Raw genomic sequence first — 20,648 nt, forward strand, 5'->3', positions numbered from 1 at the left:
AAATTTCCTAAAAGGATTTATTTTACTTCTATTAACCAAGCCTAATAATTTTTCTTCCTTCAAAGTGACATATCTAACCAATATTACCCACTCAACAAATAATCCAGTGAATTGTTTGTTAAATGGACATATTGCCAAGCTTAAGCTTAAAAATATTTAAAAATGAGTGACACATAATTAATGTTTCATTTGATATTATTATAGTTAATGATCCTAAATTAAACAAAAGCCAATTACATTTATTATTTATGTAGATACTGCAATTCTATCTCTAGCCTTGAAGATTCATACATAGAATTTAAGATAAAGCAGTTTTCAAGTTAATTACATTTAAAAGAGAAGTTTGCCTACAATAGGCTAATTCTAGTTAGTCATACAAGACATTTTTAGTGCATTGGGTGATTAGTGAATAAGTAATTATGGAATTAAGGTAATTACATAATTAGTAATTAAAGTAATTGTTAAAATGTTCAACAAGGTAAATAAAGAAATGAAATATTTCATGAGAAAACTGACATTTATGAAGAGGAACTAAACAGAAAAACCAAGAACAGAAATATAGTTACCAAAATTAAAAATTCAATAGATAGATTTAATAGATCAGAAACAGTAAAAGAGAAGATTAATACACTGGAAGATAGGTGAAAAATGTGCCCCGGTGAAAGGACATAGAGAATATAGGCTGGAAAATACGGAAACGAACATAAGCAATTTATGAGACACAAAGATCAAGTCTAATATATGTGTGTTTGATGTCCCAGATGGATGAAAAGAAAGAACGAAGCGAATGCAATGCTTGAAGAGGCACTGAGAAGGTTTAAAAACTGATGAAAAACTTTAAGGAACAGGTCAAAAATTCTACGAAAATCTTGAAAGGAATTTTAAAAAAGACTAACTCACCAGGTGAGGTGACACATGCCTATAATCCCAGTGACTCAGGAGGCCAAAACAGGAGGATCACAGTTCAAAGCCAGCCTCAGCAACTTAGTTACGTCCTGAAGCAACTTAGCAAGACCCTGTCTCAAAAAATTTAAAAAGGGCTAAGGATATGGCTCAGTGGTTAAGTGCCCCTGGGTTCAATCCCTGGTACCCCTTCCCCCGAAGGAAGAGACTAACTCAATGGAGGGATGTACCATGATCATGGATTAAAGGATCAATATTACAAACATGTTAAGTTGCCCCAAACAAGCTGTATGGAAATAAGAAAGGGAGATAAGAGTAACAACAAACTCAAACTATGTTTTTCAAAATTGAGAAGACTTGATGCTAACTCACATCAAAGGGGGTGGGGGTAGGAAAAAATAGAAGTACTTTGGATTGAACAAAGAGGAATGAAGGGAAGGGAGGGTGAATGGGAATAGGAAAGATAGTAGAATGAATCAGACACTAATTTCCTATGTTACATATGAATGCATGACCACTGTAATTCCACATCATGTACAACCAGAAGAATAAGAAGTTATACTCCATGTATGTACAATATGTTAAAATACATTCTATTGTCATGTATAACGAAAAAGAACAAATTTTTTTTAAAATTAAAAAAGTTGAAAGAATTTGAACCGCCAAATCTCAGTGTTGATTATAACGTTATAATACCTAGAACAGTATGGTACTGGCATAAGATAGACAAAAAAAAAAAAAAAATGAATTAAACAGAAGAGACCAGCAGAAACAGACCAACATAAAAACCATTTTATTTATGATAACAGTATTAATGCAATCCAGTGGGGGAAAGGATGATTTTTTTTCAGTAAGTGAATCTACTAGACATCCTTATAGAAATGGGTCTTTACTCTACCTTATACCATATACAAAAATTAATTCTTGGGCTGGGGTTGTAGCTCAGTGGAAAAGCACTTGCCTAGCATGTGTGAGGCACTGGGTTCAATTCTCAGCACTGCACATAAATAAATAAAAATAAAGGTCCATCGACAACAACAAATTTTAATTCATAATTCCTTGGTTCAAGAACTGAAACAAATGTTGGTGGGAATATAAATTAGTATAGCCATTATGGAAACAGTACAGAGGTTTCTCAATAAAATTAGAAATAGAACTACCCTATGATCTAGCAATCCTACTACAGGGTAAATATCCAAAAGAAATGAATTCAGGATACAGAAGAGTCATCTGTACTTCCATGTTTAGTGAAGTACTGTTTACAATGGCCAAAATATGGAATCAATCTATGTGTCCAGAGATGGGTGAATGGATAAAGAAAATGTCACACACACACACACACACACACACACACACACACACACGAATATTATTCAGCCATAAAGAATGAAATTCTATCATTTGTGACCACGTGGATAAGCCTGGAGGAATTTTTGTTAAGTAAAATAAGTCAGGCACATATTCTCACTTGTAAAAAGTAGATTTCATAGACCTATGGAATAAAATAGAATAGTGGTCACCAGGGTCTGGGAAGGTAAGAGGGTGGAGAGAGGATGGTAAATGGGTGCAGGGTGCCCATAGGAGGAATGACTCTGGAGTTCCGTAGTGCAGCAGGGTAACTATGATTGACACAGTTATTTCAAAATAGCCATCAGAGAGGATTTTTAATATTCCCAACACAAAGAAATGCTGTCTGCAAACATCTGAGGTAATGTATAATGCCAATTATCTTGATGCAATCATTGCATGTTATAAACATGGATTGAAATATCACACTGTATTGCATTAAGAGGAACAACTCTGTGTCAATAAGAAATAAAAGTTACAACGTAGACTTGAAAGTGCATCTTATTTTTAGAAGGGTTGGCATAGAATTCTCTATTATCCTTTGCTGTGAGGAATGACCTAAATTTAATATGAAGAGTTGTCATAGAAACTTACCAAGGCAAATGTGTCCTATATATTACTAATAAAAGTAATTATTTAACCCTATAACATTGCCACATTCCTTTCTGTCCCTCTGTTTATTCCATAACAGGCTCTGTACACACAACCAATGTGATATTTTATATGCACTGGTATATTGATATATCAAAATTGAAATCAATATGCAGTCAGATTCTGTTCCAAAAAAAAATCAGCTCTAGTCTTTGACTAAAACACCTTTGTCACTTTAAAAAAACAATAATGATCAGTTAATCGTGTGAGATTGGTTTGCAGACAGCACTTAAATGTTGCCCTCATGTGCTTTCAGTTGCTGTTCAACCAAGGGGAAAGTTCAATCTCTAGAGAGAAACGTCTTTATCGATTGCCACAACAGCAGCAATTATGTTGATTCAGAAGCCAGTGGGCAAGAGACGCTGGATGGCAAGTTCTCCCAGTGCCAGGTACCTGGGAAACGACCACAGCATGTGCCCCTTCTGCTGCCATGCCCCGGATACCCTGGGAGCCAGTGCATCTCTATGAGAGTTAATGTTCCCCTTCTCTGTTATCCAGCGCTGTCTCTGTCCCAAACACATGCTGGGAAAATTTACAGAAAACTAGTAAAGATTCAGGACCCCAGGGTCTTCTCTTTCTTTATGGAGCATAATTCAGGAATGTTGTGAGCACAATAAGCTGTCGTTCTTGTTTTACGAAGCCCAATGCACATCGTCACTCCATCAGTCAGGAGAGGTTGGTTTGTTGGTTTGTTGAATGATATTCTATTTTTATATTATTCTTACACTTCAAGATTGGTTCCAAGCCAGAATTTTAACCAGAGGGATACCTCGATAATGGAAAAATTTGCTGCATGAAGCATAAAGTTTGAATACATTAAAAATATGATCAGTGTACAATGACTTGATTATCAATCACTAGACAACACAATACATTCATTTTCCACTAGAGGGCACCTTCATATATTAAATTCAAGCAAAGCAAAAGACAAATCACACTTTTGGAAAACACGAATTTATCTAGTTCAGTCAGTCAGTGAATGTCACAAAAACATAGAAATACTAATTAATGGTGTATGGTTGGGAGCCACAAAAGAAAACACAAAGCTTACTTTTGTATTAATTGATTGATTCATTCATCTATTTACCCCATTGTACACATACCCTCATCTCATTTGGAATAAGCAAGTAACCCCAGAAATTAGGAATACTACCTTGCTTTTACAGACAAACATTGAGGCTCAAAGAGGAAATTAGATTTGCCTGAGTTCACCTCATTAATTGATGCTGGAGTCAGAATGGACACCAGAGCTTCAAATTCCCAGTTCCAAGCTCCAATCCCTGAATTAAATTTGAAGATATATTAAGTTCATATAAAATACTTTTCTGTTTCTGAGGTTTCATAAAACAACATCAGCATTGGTACAAAATCATATATGCCCCACATTGTATTTGTCTTCTATATTTTTCTTTTTCCAAGTTTAGCATTCTGGACTCCTTGAGCCTGGATCTTCCTCTCTGTGCTATCTAATGGAAGTTTAGTTTTGGGTCTTGAAAATCCACAGATCTTTGTAAGTGCTGGTGAAACTAAGTTTTATAAATAAGGCAGAAAATGTTGCATTCTTCCCCAGCAGCTTTAAGGAAAAAGAAAATGTCAGTGTGCATAATACAACAATATTGCAAGTGCTATTTGTAAACCCTAAAGGGAAACACTTGGACTTTAGATATTGATGACTTTCTACATTTTCATTTTTTAAGCTAGAAGAGATCCCTTAGTACCTTCTTCTTCTCACCCTGTTACACAGCATAGTGATCTGGACAGAGTTCTTAAACTGGGAGTGTCAGAGTTCTGTCTTCCACAATGAATCAAATCCAGAAGCCTGGCCCAGTGCGCTCTCTGAGCTGAGTCAGGGAATAATGACGTTTTCTTTACATTTAAGAGTCATTCCTGTTTTCCACACACTCACATCTATAGCCTTGTTGATTCATGTTAGGTTTGCTGTGGTTATTCCTAAATGATGGATTGAAGGTTGGTAATTGCATCTGACTTCCTGCTCAATGGTCATTGTTCTGCCATTGACTTGGTTAAAGCTACTGGCTTGTCAGAGGAGCTGAGGATGAGTGGATTAGTCATGCTCTGCTTGGCTTCATCCTGAATCTATTGGGTATGGTCTTTGCTCCTTGGTCCAGGACTCTCAAGGAAATTACTGCTACTCCAGGTACAAATGATAGTCAATACATCCTTGATGGATCCATGTATGTCTGTATGGATGGAGGAAATGTCAGCCCTATTCTTCTAGGACTGTGGTTCCTACAAAAATAAAGTATATCAAATTCCAAAATGGGATTTCATTTGACAACAAATATGTGGCAACCACAGAATTCAGAAATAAAAACATACTGGTTTCTCTGTAGTTAGTTAGGAGATCAATGAGTTGGGGGCAAAGGTCTTAAAAGTAGTCAAGAAGGTTGGTTCTTTTCTCTGTTCTTCTTGCCCTGTACCTGTTTCCGTTACAATTCTTGTCATGCTATATGTAACCAATGATTTCCTCTATTTTTCCACCTCACACACACCTCAAGAGTAGGTACAGTATCTTATTCTTCATGTAACCTATTTACTTAGCACAATGCCTGACACATAAGGAAAAGTCAATGTTTGTAAAATGAATTTTCAAAAGCCTACAAAAGAAAAGAAAAAAATGACTAGATGAAATTCTAAGTATCTGTAAAACTTTAATTGTATAAGGAAGAAAACATTTGCCAAAACTGTTTGGCCAGTCAATAAAGATGCTGAGCGTCCTTCATTAGAATGAAGTCTAGAAGACTCCACTCTCCCAGGTTTAATGCTTCAATCTTCAGGGAAGAACTAGAAAGCCATGCATGAAATAAAGAACCCATCTGGTGTTAAAACATAAGTATGTATTTTTTTGGGGGAGGAGAAGCAACATAAAACCACAAAACCAAACCTATCATTTTTATTACACCATCTACAGAAAGTAAAGATTTACAAAATCTTCTTGGCCAGAGGGTCTCTGAAAAAAAAAAAAAAGATTGATTTCCCAGGCACAGGAGTGAAGACCCCAGGGGGAACATGTGAGCTTAGGCTTTAAAAGACTGGGAAACAATAACTTGGTAAATTACTCTTTCGATTCCATTCCTGAGGCCTTGCCTTGCTCTGGAGAGTTGCAGAGTCAACCAAACGGGGGCTGCATTAGGCAGGGGAATTTCCATGATTCACTCCAACCTGAGGAGCTCCAGGAGGCATGCAGCTCAACCAGTGTCTAAATCGCCCTTTACCTTTCACAAGGGAGATGTTCTTTACCCCTCCCGCCAGAGGCAGTGCGTGAAGGCCAGTGCTTCTTAAACAAATGCGCCTTCACCCAACTTTCACCCAACTCCTGCACAGGCCCTGGTGAACCGCCTTCCAGGCTTCTCTTTTCTCCTGGTCGGCCAGTTATCAGCCAGATTCTAAGCCATCCATACTGTCTTTACCTATGGCTGTAGTTGGGTCAGCTCTTTCAGATTTATAAAATGCTATTACAGCCATAATCTTTTAAGGGAAAAGTTAACTTGAGAGCTCTAAATTGGAATTGTCCATGTCCTAGGCTGTCACCTACGTGAAGAACCTGAATCTCAAGTCTCCCCACTTAACTGCTAGTTACAGTGAATACCTGAGACAGAGAGATGGTAAATGAAACCAAGGGCATGTCAGAAGCTGAATACAAGCACTTTTACAGGACAAATGACCTGATATATTTACCAATTGGTATGGAAGAAAAGGAAAGGCTAACTAGTATAGATTAAAAGAGATTTAGGGTCCTGGCAATCAAATACCAGGTGTGAACTTTGCTTGGCTCTAATTCAAAAGAACTCCCCAAAGACATTTTTTTTGAGGCAATCTAAGCACTTTAAATATAATTTAAATATAAGAAGATATTAAGAAATGATTGTTAATTTTAAGTTATATTTTATTTTAAAGAAAGAGATCATTTTATAAAATTGATTTTGTAGTTATGCCAATATGTTTGTTCAGACATATTAAAGTATAAAAATGGAAAATATAATTATTTGTCTAGAATTTGGTTTAAAATACTTTAGCAAGAACAAACAACAAACAAAAAACATAGGGAGCGTGTGTATGTGTGTACATGAATAAAATAGAATTAGCAAAATTTAAAGTTATTAAGCTGGCTGATAGGTACCCAAGGGTGCTCTTTTACTACTTTCTCTACTGTTATGACTATCTGAAAATTTCTACACATAAAAAGTAAAATGAGAACTTTTTAAAATTTTAAAAGAGTGAGGGAGTGGGTGGGAGTTGTCCGTGTGGACCTCTGCTGAGGGGTGGAGTGAGTGAATTTCCCATTGAACCCAGGGCTAATAGTCATTAGGAATCTTGGTGAGCACTGTTCTGAGGACAGACGGAAGTAGAGGGGAATTTAAGATTGAGACATAGAACTTTCAATTGCAGATGCAATGAGAGGTTGAATATACAAAGAAAGAAAAAGTAACCAGTAGAGTAGGACTCTCAAGAAAACAGAAGAGAGTGAGGCCCAAGAAACACACAGGGATTGGGTCCTGGGAGGAAGGAGCAGCTTCTGTTCTAAAAAAAGGAAGGCAATGATGTAGATTTAGGTAGTTGAGGTTAGATCAAAAAAAGGAGAGATTTACTATCTGATGGTTTCTGTTTTCTATAAAAAGGAGAGAGCATGGGCTAGGATGTGGAAAAAAGAAAAGAAAGGTAGTATTTCAGGATGGTGTTGATCACAATTTACAGTTCCATCAACCCTCACTGCTGTGTGAATGCCCTAGTAGCACTTGACTATTCAGGTGCTGGCCCAATCCCAGGGAAAGAGGAAATACAGTACCCTCAAGGTTGGATTTTTGTCTAACAGGGTATAAAAGGGGAAAAAAGGGGGAATTTAGGAGGTTGATGCAAGTGTTCCTGAACTCAGTTATTGCTCATCCTCAGCTGGGTAAGAAAGGAAATGGGTTGGTAGGTTGGGGCATTTCAGGATAGTAGAAGGGAAACAGATCAGAAATCATAAGAATGTCTGAGCATGTCACTCAGCAAGCCAGAAGGGAAAGCAGCTGTGGTCAGAGAGGGGGATGCCACTCCAGTTGCTATTGTGGAGGTGGGCACTTGTGGGTGCTATGATAAAGTCTGAATTGAGTTAGTGGCAATGGGTGCAGAGGAAGTAGAGGGACAGTTGCATTGAAGTCACCTTTCACCATTAATGACAGTCCATTTACAAAGCAGAAGAATTTCCTAACAGTCCTTTCCCCAGCAGCTGCAGGCCCAAAATATCATGCTACAATAATGCAGAGCAATCGCAGGGAATAACACACACAGAAAATAATTGTGTCATCTTGAACTTTTGGAATTCCTTTCCCTAAATAGCTCATGCACCATTTTTCATCCTTACTACATTCTTATAAAGCAAAAGGAGGATAGATATTAAGAACTATGGGACAGCAAGTCTATACTTTATTAAAGTAGGGTTCTTAGTTGATCTCCTCCCACTTATCATGTCAAGTCTAGGAATAGCCGGCCTCAAGACCTCTTGGACAAGAAGGTAGGCCAGGACTCAGAAGCCAAATGCTACCACCCCCTCCATAACTCTTCCACGCAGCTAGCTGTGCAGGCTCAGGATAGTACTCCTCACAGAAGACTTCCCTACCCCAAGACATAGGCTGGCTCCACCAACGGCTGCTGGTAAGCTCTGGGGCTGTGACAGTTCCTCAGTACAGTTCAATTTCCCTCTGCTGAGCTTGCTCACAGCCACAGTGCTCTAGACTGGCCTAGGTGCACGTCTAAGTTTTTCCAGCCCACGGGGGAGAGCAGGATGCTCAGCTGGATCATGCCAAGTGTGCCTGCATCTCCCTTCCTTCTTCACCTAGCTCCTTGCTCCAATCAACCTCCCACCTCAATGTTCATGATGAGAGAGTCACCCAACTGGCTCTCTGCTTTCTGCCACAGATCAGGTTTATTCATGTTCAGTCAGGGGTCTCTTCTTAGGGTCCAGTGGGCAGCAAGTTACCAAGATGAATCAAGAAACTCTCTGCAGAGTATCTATCATCATCTCTTTTCAGCAATATCTATAGCATAGTGCCATAGGCTAAATACTGAGCCTAGTGATAGAAAACAGAGCAAACAAAAACAATCACCTTTCCCTTTCACTGAATAAGGATGAATGAATTGAAGCAAATAAAAGAAAAAACATAATTGACATATTTAAATATCATAATGCCGTAATTGCAAAAACAAAGAGTTATTCAAGGGCTTTACAGATGATATGCTCTCTTTAGGCTAAACACAAATTAGCAATGGAGCCTTTCAGACCCCAGGATATGAGTAATTCTCCTGTGGTGGGGACCATTGGAGAAAGGGGGCTACACTGTGGGCTGATGATTCTCAGGGCCCATTGCCAACTGATGTAAACAAAACAGATAAGACCCAGAATCTCTCTTACTTCACACATACCCTGAAGACCATGAAACTCAGATGCAATGAGAGGTTGACTAATGCTCTCATTAGTTCTCATTATTAATAGGTAGACACATCCTATGAGGTCGTCATCTACTATAGCCATGAATTGTCTCTGTGGAATACTTAACAACATAATAAACACCCTTTAGATCATTTTAAAATAATGGTCTTTCCATCTGGAAATACTCTAAATGAACTTCAAAGTCTCAGCCAAACACAGGCTTGCTTTTGTGCAGTGATTTTAAACAACCAATTTTTCACTACCACCTTCTCTTATCCAGAAAATTTTCAACACAGCTCTATTTTGTCACTGATGTCCAGATTTCCGTAGATCACAGGTCTTTACTCAGTCTGTCTTAGAGGCACCTGTGAAAGTTAATCAATGAGAAAAGATTTTATACAGATACAACAACAACAAACTTGTACTTTTTCTGTCTCATTTTATAAGGGCCATGTTTAGTTTGGATACTAGGTAGAAAGAGACTCTTCTTCATTGCTCCTACTACATAAATCCATCAGGATTGCATCTGGGATTAGAATGCTTTCAGAATCTAAGCAGTATTAAGTCCTACAATGTCCTAGTTACAGAAGGTAGATCTAAACATTTTAAAGGAGAAAAGGTATTTTAATATGATTCTGAGGTGGGGAGGGTTGGTTGACCTTTTGATTCAATGAGGAGTTATTTTCTAAACACAAAGTTATTTTGCAAATATAGTACAGATTTCTTGAATAATTTTCCTTTAACTGCAAAATTTCAAGTCATATACGTTTTTATGCTAGTTGCAAATTTCAAATTATATAAGTGTTTAAATATTTACAAAATTAAAAATTTGTTTGGAAATAAAAAGAAAAAGTAATGCTTACTTATATCCATATTTTCAAGATATATTGCCATTTTTGCTCCCAAATTTATTCTAAGAATGTCCAAATGTTTCTCCCAAACTCATTGTGTTTTCCAATGTTAATGTACATCAATTGATTTTGCCTAAGTCATGCTTAAGTTTTCCACTGAAAACCAACAAGAAAAAAAAAGACTCATAGCAGATCCTGGGTATCCACAATGGTGTATGAAAGAAAACACATCCATGTGAGTACTATGGAAAAAACTTTCGTTTGTTGGAATTCGCTTTTAGGAGATTTATTCTTTCCAAGCACATTGCTCAGCACCTCAGAATAGCATGGTTCTGAACTTTGCAAGAAGAGCAACATAAATGGGAAACTTGGCTAGCTGATTTTTAGGGGATGCTCAAAAAGACATTATCTTGATGAACTCTCCAGAGTGAAAGATGTGGTCTTGGCTTTGTGGTATCAGAAACCAGATTTTACTGACACTGGGAATGAAGAAATCAGATGGACTAAATTCACACACAACTGATCTATAAACCAGAAGCCTGTTTATCAATTCACACTGGAGAAATACTTCCTTTTTATTAACCAGAGTGCTCTCCTACATATAGATGTTTTGTTGAGTAGACCATAAAGAAGAGAAAGGTGGATTATCTTCAGGTACAAGGTGTAGCCCACCCAAACCAAAATGAAACTGGTTGAAACATTTTTCCCCCCACAGTGCAAAACTCTTTTCTCTGGCCCAGTTTGCTTGAGGCAATCAAACTAATATTCCTTACCTCCAAGAGGGGCTCCCGACTTCCACTTTCTATGATCATTGATAATCATCCTCCCTTACTGGTTGTGTCTGTAACATATATTAAGCTATAATTAGTAATTGTTTGGGCTACGGTCCAATCTAAACCTTACCCTTCTTGCTCCCTCCCACAACCCCATGCCTTATTTTCTTCATAATATATCACTTTCCTTTGTTAATTTATTATTTGTCTCCTCAAACTGGAATATAAGCTTCCTATGAGAAGGACTGTGTTTGTGTCCCCATCAATTAGAATAGTTCCTGGCCCAGTGGAGGCATTAAGATGTTGGATGAATATTGCTATTACTAAGGCCTGTCTTATTCCATGAAAAATAGAATTAATTGATTTAATTACCAGAGGGCAACTTTTCTTCTAAGTTCTTAAGGGTAATCTTCTGTTCATTTCATGAACTCTGTCCATTCAGAACTGGTATAATGCAGCCCTTTATGAATGTATAATTGGAGTCCAATTAACTAACATACAGCCTATGGTAAAGCTTGGATGAAGAATAGGAAGAGGTTACCATACAAATTCATTTAGTTGACTTCATTTCAAGATAAAAAATCTGCTCTAAACCTTAAATGCTTAATTATTCTTAAAAGAAGATTGGGTAACTATGCAACATTACAAACTGCTTCTTTAGACATTACCAAGGGAAGGACAGAGATATGGAAACATTACCACAAATCTTAAAAGGGCTAGAAACTGAATATTCATGACCACCTGTCCTAGAACAGGTGCCTTTGTTTAGGACCGAAACCACACAGCTTTACCCAGTGTCCCTTTGAGACTCAGAGCCATGGGCAAGCCATTGCATTGAACTTCACTGAGATGTTTACTGCAGCCCTAAAGAACAGCTAGAAATGACATATGCTCAGAGGGAAGAGTATTTCAGAAAAAGGAAGAGCATGGGTAAAGACAGGAAGAGAGGGAAGAGTAGGATCTCTTCCACCTCATGGGATGCAAGCAGTGTAACCCCACAGAACTGAAGATGAAAAAGATGGTGGAGACAAGGCTAGAAAGGTGGGCCAGAGTCTGTGCACCACCCAGGATCCCGAGGATCACTGACTGAATTGATATTTACAGGGAGTTGCACTAAGGCACGGCTGTGTACAGGAACTCCGCCAGAGTGATTATACTGATGCAGCCTTCAACTGACAGAATAACCACAAAACAAAATCTCTGCTTTTCGTGCCTGTACTCACTATTTGAGGATGATGGAAATCACAGAGATAAAACACATAATCCATTCATCTGCTTACAAAAGGTAGCATCTAATTAGTGCATACAAGGTTAATTCTGAAATGAATTACAGTATAAACAACGGAAGTAAAATACGTAATACAAAAATGACAAGGCTGATCAAATAAAAGACTAAGGAAATTCAAGTTAAAAAGGAGACTTTATCAAAAGACACACAGTGAACATCTGTACTGAATTATTCCTATCTTCAATTTTGTAAGAATTAGTGACTTACACAAATAAAAATAGATGCTCATATTTGTATAATGTTCTATGGCTTGGATTAGAAATAGCCCTGTGTACTCTACTTCCAATTTTTTTAACCTATTTTATTATCTAGATCTATATTTTCATGTCATCATTTTCTTGTATTTACTATTTCTAGTTGTAACAATGGAGAAAAAAGAGATTATGGTTTCTCCTTTACATCTAGGAAACATGCCCGCAAAGAAAAGTGAAAACAAAACATAGTGTCATAGGAAGAGAAAAGTCTGAACAGAGCAATAAGCCAGTCCAACAGAGCATAACGGAGCCCCCAGCACTGTGCCAAGGGGCCTGTGCTTGGCTCAGCAACCAGGTGACTGTAGACTACGCTGTTTCCCCAATTGTCCCATCTACATGGAGAAATCCACTTCCTTGAGTGACTTTGTTTCCACTGACTGTGTCAGATCATTTGTGTCTTATGGATCAAAAGGAAGCAAGAAAAGAAAAGGGTAAAGACATACAAGAAGTGCAGCATCCTGGGCATGTCAATGTTGATACAATGTTCAGAGCTGTATTTGGACAGTGCTGTCTATGTTCATGAAAAACACAACTTTAGTTCCAGTGAATTTGGTTAAAAAAAAAAAAAGGCAGCAACAACAACAAAATACTACATTACTACATTAAAAATTATGTATAAACAATGTGTATAAATGCTCACCTTTTAACCTTCCAAAAGTAAATGGTTGAGTGATATCTTACAAAGAAAATTCTTTTATCTTCTGGGCCTTCTTAATTAACTTTTTCAGTGGAAGTTGAGTGTCTTCCTTCCCTCATGCCATTGTATTTGGAGGTATGCTTACTTTCTTTAACCAGGTTTTTATTTGCCATGGTTTGATGACTAATTCAGAAAAAAGTTCTAGAAAATGAACTGAATGAGAAGGTGTTTGCTTTTTAAAATCACTTAGAAGCAAAGTGAGCTGTCCTTTCTTCTCCTGCAAGGGTACTTGCTAAGAATGACCAGTCCATACAGATACAGGTCAACACAATGTCTGTCAATGGGGTAATTCCTTTGCAAATGATCCTGTTTAAACAAACAAACAAGCAAAAGAAACACACAAAAATAGAACGAAACAGATTTTTCATTCTGAATTTCAATAAATTTTTAAAAAGTCTTTCTCTATAACATTATTTGAAAAAAAATTAAAGGGAAAGACAACCTATCAGAGAATATTTTTTAATTAAAGGATTAATTGCCAAAGAGCTCCCCTTCCCCCCCTCAGGCTATTCCACTGGAAAATGGCTCCTCACCAGCCCACCAGTGCTTGAATGGTTTCTTCATCCAATGAGCAGCTTTGGCCCGAGTCTCACTTGACCTCTGGGTGTATTTGATGCAGTTCTGGCATTCTCCCTCCCCTCCTCATTGTCCTTCCCTTGGATATTTTAAATGCAACCCAGCTGATTTTTCTTTTTATTCTCTCTCTGCCCATTCCTATCTCCTTCACAGTGGCTTCTTTCTCTTCTCTTTTCTTCTCAACTGACAAATTCTCTGAGGATGATCACATCATCACTTTCATCACTGTAAACCCTGATTACAGTCTGAGTGACTCCACAATCTGTGTGTTGTCCACACCTATTCCTAGAGCTGAGACCCAATCTCTACCTTCCTGGGGGAGGGCGTGCAGTCTCTCAAGCCCTAAGGCACCTAAAGCTGGAAACCTGTCCCATCATCTTACTCCCAGATACTTTAGCAAGCTCAGCCAACTGCATGTCATCCCCAATTAGAATTGTCCTTGATTCCTTGTTTTTCTGCATCCTTCAAATTCACTGAGTTCTGTTTTGTTCCTACTCTAACTATCTGTGCAATCTCTCTCTTCTTTACTTTTCTTCCTGGGTTATTACAACAATAGTCTAACATGCACTCTGCCTCCATTTTACCTTGCTCTAATCCAGCTCTAATGCAGCTAGGGTGATTTTTCCATAAAAAGCAATTGATATACTTACAACTCTTCAATGACTTCCCATTCTGTGGAAGAAAGCCCCAACTCTCCACGGGGCACACAAGGTTCTTTCTTCACCCTGGGACCCAATGTATCTCCCTCAGCTCATCCCATATTTATTCCTCTCCTCCGGGTCTCTACAAACCTGACTTCTTTCAGTGTCTGCTCTCTCTTGCTCCCAGTCCTTTGAACATGTGGTTCCTTCTGCCTAGAACACCCCCTTTCCTTCTTCTTCTAACTCAGATTCCAAGATTCAGCTTAGAAATCACTTGCCCTGAAAAGACTCCTAGTCTGGCTATGGAAGTTCTTCCTTTATGTACTGCATGCACCTTGAAAGTTTAACTAAAGTTTATTAATGAGGATCGAAGCTGAGATTTTATTTGCTGTCTTCCCTGCTGGCCTGAACTCAACGGAGGACCTCACTGTATTGTTCTTCACTGTGTCCCCAATCTGGCCCAGTGCCCAGTTATTCAGTAGACACTCAATAAAAACTGCTGAATTTTTAAAGATAAGTACTTTGAAGCATTACAATAAAACTTAGCTATAGGGCTGGGGATGTGGCTCAAGCCGTAGCGCACTCGCCTGGCATGCGTGCGGCCCAGGTTCGATCCTCAGCACCACGTACAAACAAAGATGTTGTGTCTGCCGAAAAACTAAAATAAATAAATTCTCTCTCTCTCTCTCTCTCTCTCTCTCTCTCTCTCTCTCTCTCTCTCTCTCTCTCTCTCTCCTCTCCTCTCTCTTTAAAAAAAAAAAAAAAAAAACTTAGCTATAGTAGTTATGGGCAAACTAGGAAAGAGACCCTGTGTTTAAAAAATAATATACTCCTTTAGTCCTCATTTTTTTTAGGGGAAATCTATTTGCAAAATGATCCATTGTCGGGAAATCTTTTTAGGAAAAATAGAAGCAATTTCCCTGGTGACAGAAAATAAGAGGCAGTTACTTACATAATTAGAAATACTCTCCTTTACTAAGTTCATGATAAATTACTAAATTATAGTCAAATTTCATAATTTAAATATTGTATAGACATTAAAAATGAAAAAGTTGCCTTACAGGTTTCCATGCCTGTTTTCAAAATGAAACAGAAAAACTAAAGCAACTCAGGGGAAAAAGCAAAACTTCCTATTAAAACATGAGTGGAGGATATGAATAGACAACTCACAGAAAAGGAAATCAAACAGTCATCAACTATGGGAAAAGATGCTCAATCTTCCTAATTAGGGATATGCTAATTAAAACAGAATACGACTTCCTACTCAGAAGATTTGCAAAATTTTAAAAAATTGGCAATATCTTGTATTGGTGAATTCTCATTGGCTTCTGATGACAACATAATTGTAACAAAACTAAAATCGGATCCAATTTTACAATTTAAAAAAGTTTATTGTGCATATAAAAGTTCAGGAACCAGGATAACTCCAACCAAGGTGGCAAGAAACCCCACTTAGGGCAGTTACAGAAGTTTGTAAAGCATGAAGGAGGAAGCATTTAGTTTAATTTTGCTGAATCAGATTAATAAAGAGGTAAAGCTCATGTTTGTGTGCTTTGTTTGTGAATGTTTGGGCTATAGGATTATGGTGGTTGGCCTTGGTTACATCTAAATGTGACTTTCATTTTTAATTTTTGTTAGAATTTGTAGACTAAATTTTAGACTGTGATTTGGCAATGTCTGGTAAAAGTGGAAAAGTCATATTCTTTGATAATATCTTTTATCTTATGTGCCATGAAGAAACTTCCACTGAATTGCTAATAACCAAACTGGAAACAACCAAAACTCGTGTCTATAGGGAAATGAATAAATAAATTTTGGCTGACTTTTACAAAATAAATACATTTGACTTATATTTACATCAATGTAGATCTCAAAGTTATAATATTTAATGAAAATAGAAAATCCAGAAACATAGTTACAACATGATATCTTTATTTGATATATATTAAATTTATTTAATACTGCTTTAGGGGAGGAAATGAAATGACTATGAGGTACTTCAATTTTTTAATTGAAACTATATTTTAAAGTCTAAGGTAGACCTTAAAAATGTTAACTTTGGGGGCTGGGGTTGTGGCTCAGTGGTAGAGCGCTTGCCTAGCATGTGTGAGGCACTGGGTTTGATCTCATCACTGCATATAAATAAATAAAATAAAGGTCTATTGACAATTAAACAATATATTTTAAAAAATATTAACTTAAAAAAATCCAGTAGCGATGCTTGAGTATTTGCTATTTTTATGTATTTGTTTTTTTGTTTTTGTTTTTGGTACTACAGATTGCACTTTACCACTGAGCCACATCCCCAGGTTTTTTTTATTTTTTATTTTGAAACAGTGTCTTGCTAAGTTGCTTAGGGCCTTGCTAAATTGCTGAGGCTGGGCTCAAACTTTTGATCCTCCTGCCTCAGCCTGCTGAATTGCTAGGATTACAAACATATGTCACCGAACCCTGTTTAAAAATTTTAAAGAAAGGGAATCTAATAAAAAGATAAAAGCACAGATTGAGTGCTTACCCTGTGCTAGGCCCTGTTCTAAGCACTTTATGTGCAACTAATTCCTCACAAACTCTCTCATTACTCTGCTTTTATTCTCCCATTTTCAGACAAAGGAACTGAACTACAGACAAGTCAAACACTTGTTCAGTATTGTTCACCTAGTAAGTGACAGAACAACAATGTGAACACAAGTGGCTTGCACTAGAACCTCTCCTAATTTAATTCTATTCAATTTAACAATGATTCAAGCAATAAACATGTACAATAAAACATGTCAAGGAAATTGACTTGTTCTCTAGTTTGTACCCAAAGTTAGCACCCATGTGGCTCAGGAGCCAGCTTCCACAGGTCCTCCAATCTGGCAGATTAACCCCCTTGTCACTGAATATACAATAACTTTGAGGGCCTGCCACCTGCCTTCATCATAGTAAATGCCAGGATCCTCTTGCCACTCAGAGCAGCATCTGTGGCAGGCAGAAGGGAGAGGCGGGAGAGAAGGAGGATGCACAGGAAATGCCAGGTTTGGGTTGTCAGGCTCTCTGAGATCCGTAGTTCACCAAGGCATGTAATGAGCAAGGACAGCTGGGTCAGGAAACTGAGAGGACGGTCTGAGTGCACCCACCTGCCCTACTCTGGGGCGAGGCGACTGGTTGTTGCTGCTCCACCGATGCTATATCCACAAAGTGCTGCTACAGTAAACTTCAGCTGGCAGGCCACGCCTCCTACCCTGATCAAACAGGGAACTAGCTCTCAAAGGCACAAGGATGGAAATCTTTGCCACTTCCCACTATAAAATAGATCTTCTTTTTCTTTTTATAGTGATAACCAAATGAAAAGTGCATTCAGCTCAGTATTGGTACCGCGTGCTTTATGACTGAAAAACAATCAGATTTAGTATTTTGTCACATATTGACCTGTGTGGAACTCCTGTGAGCTATCCATGCCTTAATTCAGCTCTGTATAAATAATTGTTTTTTTAAATATTTATTTTTTAGTTATAGGTGGACACAATATCTTTTTTTAATATTTATGTGGTGCTGAGTATCAAACCCAGTGTCTCGCATGTTAGGTGAGCGCTCTAACACAACCCCAGCCCCAAATAATTAAGTTTTAATAAAATAATTTCATGTTCCAAGTAAATAATAACATGTTTGGCTATAGCTATTGATTAGTTCAACCTTCTCAGGGCATCTTTGAAGATGACATTTAAAATATGTAAACAGAAACATTTTTTTTCCTAGTCTTATGCTTGTTACATGGCAGTATCTGATTACTGCATAACAAATGCCCAAGAAAGCAAAATTGGATGTAATCTTCAAAAGAGCTGAAACAACCAGAATACAGAGAGTTGTTTCAGTTACATGGCCCCTCAGCAATCCCAGCTACTGCTCAGTGCTCAGCACAGAAGCAATCCATTATTTCCCCAAATAGCAGCTGCATTTTTTTGCCATATACTCAAATCCCCAATTTTTAGCTGGCTGATCATGACTCAAAAAAGTTACTTTCTAATTAAATTTCACTGCAAAATACTTTACTTACTGCTTTAGAAGATTTGTAGAATCTATAATAATAAGCAATAAAGGCAACAGGACTGAGAAGGCTTTCAGCATAAACGCAATGATCTCCAGTACAGTTACATGCAAAGATGGAAGCCACATCTGTGAAAAGAATTGCTAATTAATTGGTAGCAATTAACTGATAACTGGCAGCATGAACCATCTCTTAGAGCCACATTAAATGACAGCTCCTTGACTTTTTCATCCAGATCTCATGTTAAGGCTTGGATGTTGCACAACATTTATCAATGTTACATATCATTTCCTTTGTGCCAAATAATTCTTTGTGTATATCTAAAGGGACATTCGAGCAGGGTTAAATAAGCAAAAGCAAGTGTAGATGACGTTGTGCCTTAATACTAACATCTCCAAATGCTTCCTGGGATCTCTGAAGTAAATATTTCTGTGCACACAGCATCTCCGCCTTAGACCACTTAATGCTCTGCTCCTCTGTTTCTGCAGGAAAGACTTGAGGTCTCTTGAACCACAAAACAGCCAGCAAATGTGAACCAGTGCTGAGCTTAAAGGTGTGACAGCTGGGGAGTATTACAAAGTATACTAAAGACAAATTAGTTTTGTCATTTTTCAGCATGACATTATTGCCACCAAGTTGGAATTATTACAATAATAAATAAGATAGATCAAAAGACATTTGTGCATTCTGAAGTTTTCATAGCTTTCTAATAATTTGTACTTACTTTATCTTATGTAGCAGCATCATTACTGAATGGCATGGACTATTCTTCCAATGACCTGCACAGCTTAGGTTGATCCTTGAGAAACTATATTTTGGTTTAGTATATATGGTAGATTATATTTTATAATTATGCCCACCAATGAATCACTCCTTCCTAGGTCCCTACTTCTTTGCAATATCATGTTACCATTTCTCCTATCAAGAGCCTATGGGACTAGGGATATGCTCATGGTAGAGTGTTTGCTGAGAAAGAGAGAGAGAGAGAGAGAGAGAGAGAGAGAGAGAGAGAGAGAGAGAGAGAGAGAGAGAGAGAGAGAGAGAGACTCTGACTGCTTTTTCACCTCTCCTGGATGACAGTCTGATCTTGACCAATGAGGAGGAACTGACACTGTGCAAATTCTAAGGCCTCAGTCCTAAGAGGCCTTTTCACATCTATCCATTCTTGCTATCTTGGAACCAACTGCCATGTTAAGAAATCCAGGCTAACTGGCTGAGCAGGAAGGCCCTGTAAGCTTATAGGTCATTCAGTGGGGATCACCAGTCCCAAGGCTCTGGGCATGTAAACTCTTGGAAGCTTAGCCAGCCCAGAGTCCAGCTAGATGCAAATGCGTGAGTGACCTTAACTGACACCAAATAGAGTTTCAATAGAGCTCTGCCTGAATCCAGAACCTCAAAACCATGGGTAATAAGATGATTGTTAGACCTCTAAGTCATGTGGCTTATTATGCAATAGTAGCATCATTTTAGAAATGTAAATACCAGAGATCAATAATTGGACTGTTTTTTTTTTCCTTAAAGAAGGACTACTCTTATATTAGGTCACTGTAGATATGTAGATTTATAGTCACAATTAGTTGTAATTTAGATAAGATAGTTTTTGGAATATAGTGAACTATTAATTTTAAAAGTAATGCCTTCTTAGTAATAAATGTAATATAAAATAGAATATATCTTGAAGTCTTAAAACGTACAAAAGGTTGTGGGTCCCAACTAAGGAGGGAGCATTTGTTAGAGTTTTTCATATTTTAGCAGTATTTATCTTCCTTATAAGCAGTGAAGTCACACTTACATAAAGGTGTAATTAAGTCTTCCCATTCCTGGTCTGTACTTCCCTCATGCCCAGGATGTGAAGACTGAGTTTATTTTAAAAGATGAAGATGTTTCAACTTGCAGAAATCAAAATGACCACAACCTTTGAAGTTCTAGTATCTGAAATAGATAAAAGCAGGATAACTGCTTCCAAAAATCTCCTCTGTGCTTTAGTAAATTCATTTCTGTTAAAAACTTACCAAACTCTAAGATGCATGTGGGGTTTGTGTGAATAACAACAACTAAGTTGGCATGGAGCATCTAGCCTGACTGCATTTGGAGTGTTGTAAAAAATGGCCCATCTGGGTCCAACCCTGGAGAAAGCTGGATGTCTATGAAACCAGGACATGTTCTCTAGAAGAGCAACACGTTGATTGTGTGTGCTGCTATTTTGGAAG

Source organism: Ictidomys tridecemlineatus, chromosome 1, assembly GCF_052094955.1.
Source record: "Ictidomys tridecemlineatus isolate mIctTri1 chromosome 1, mIctTri1.hap1, whole genome shotgun sequence".
Taxonomy (NCBI): Eukaryota; Metazoa; Chordata; class Mammalia; order Rodentia; family Sciuridae; genus Ictidomys; species Ictidomys tridecemlineatus.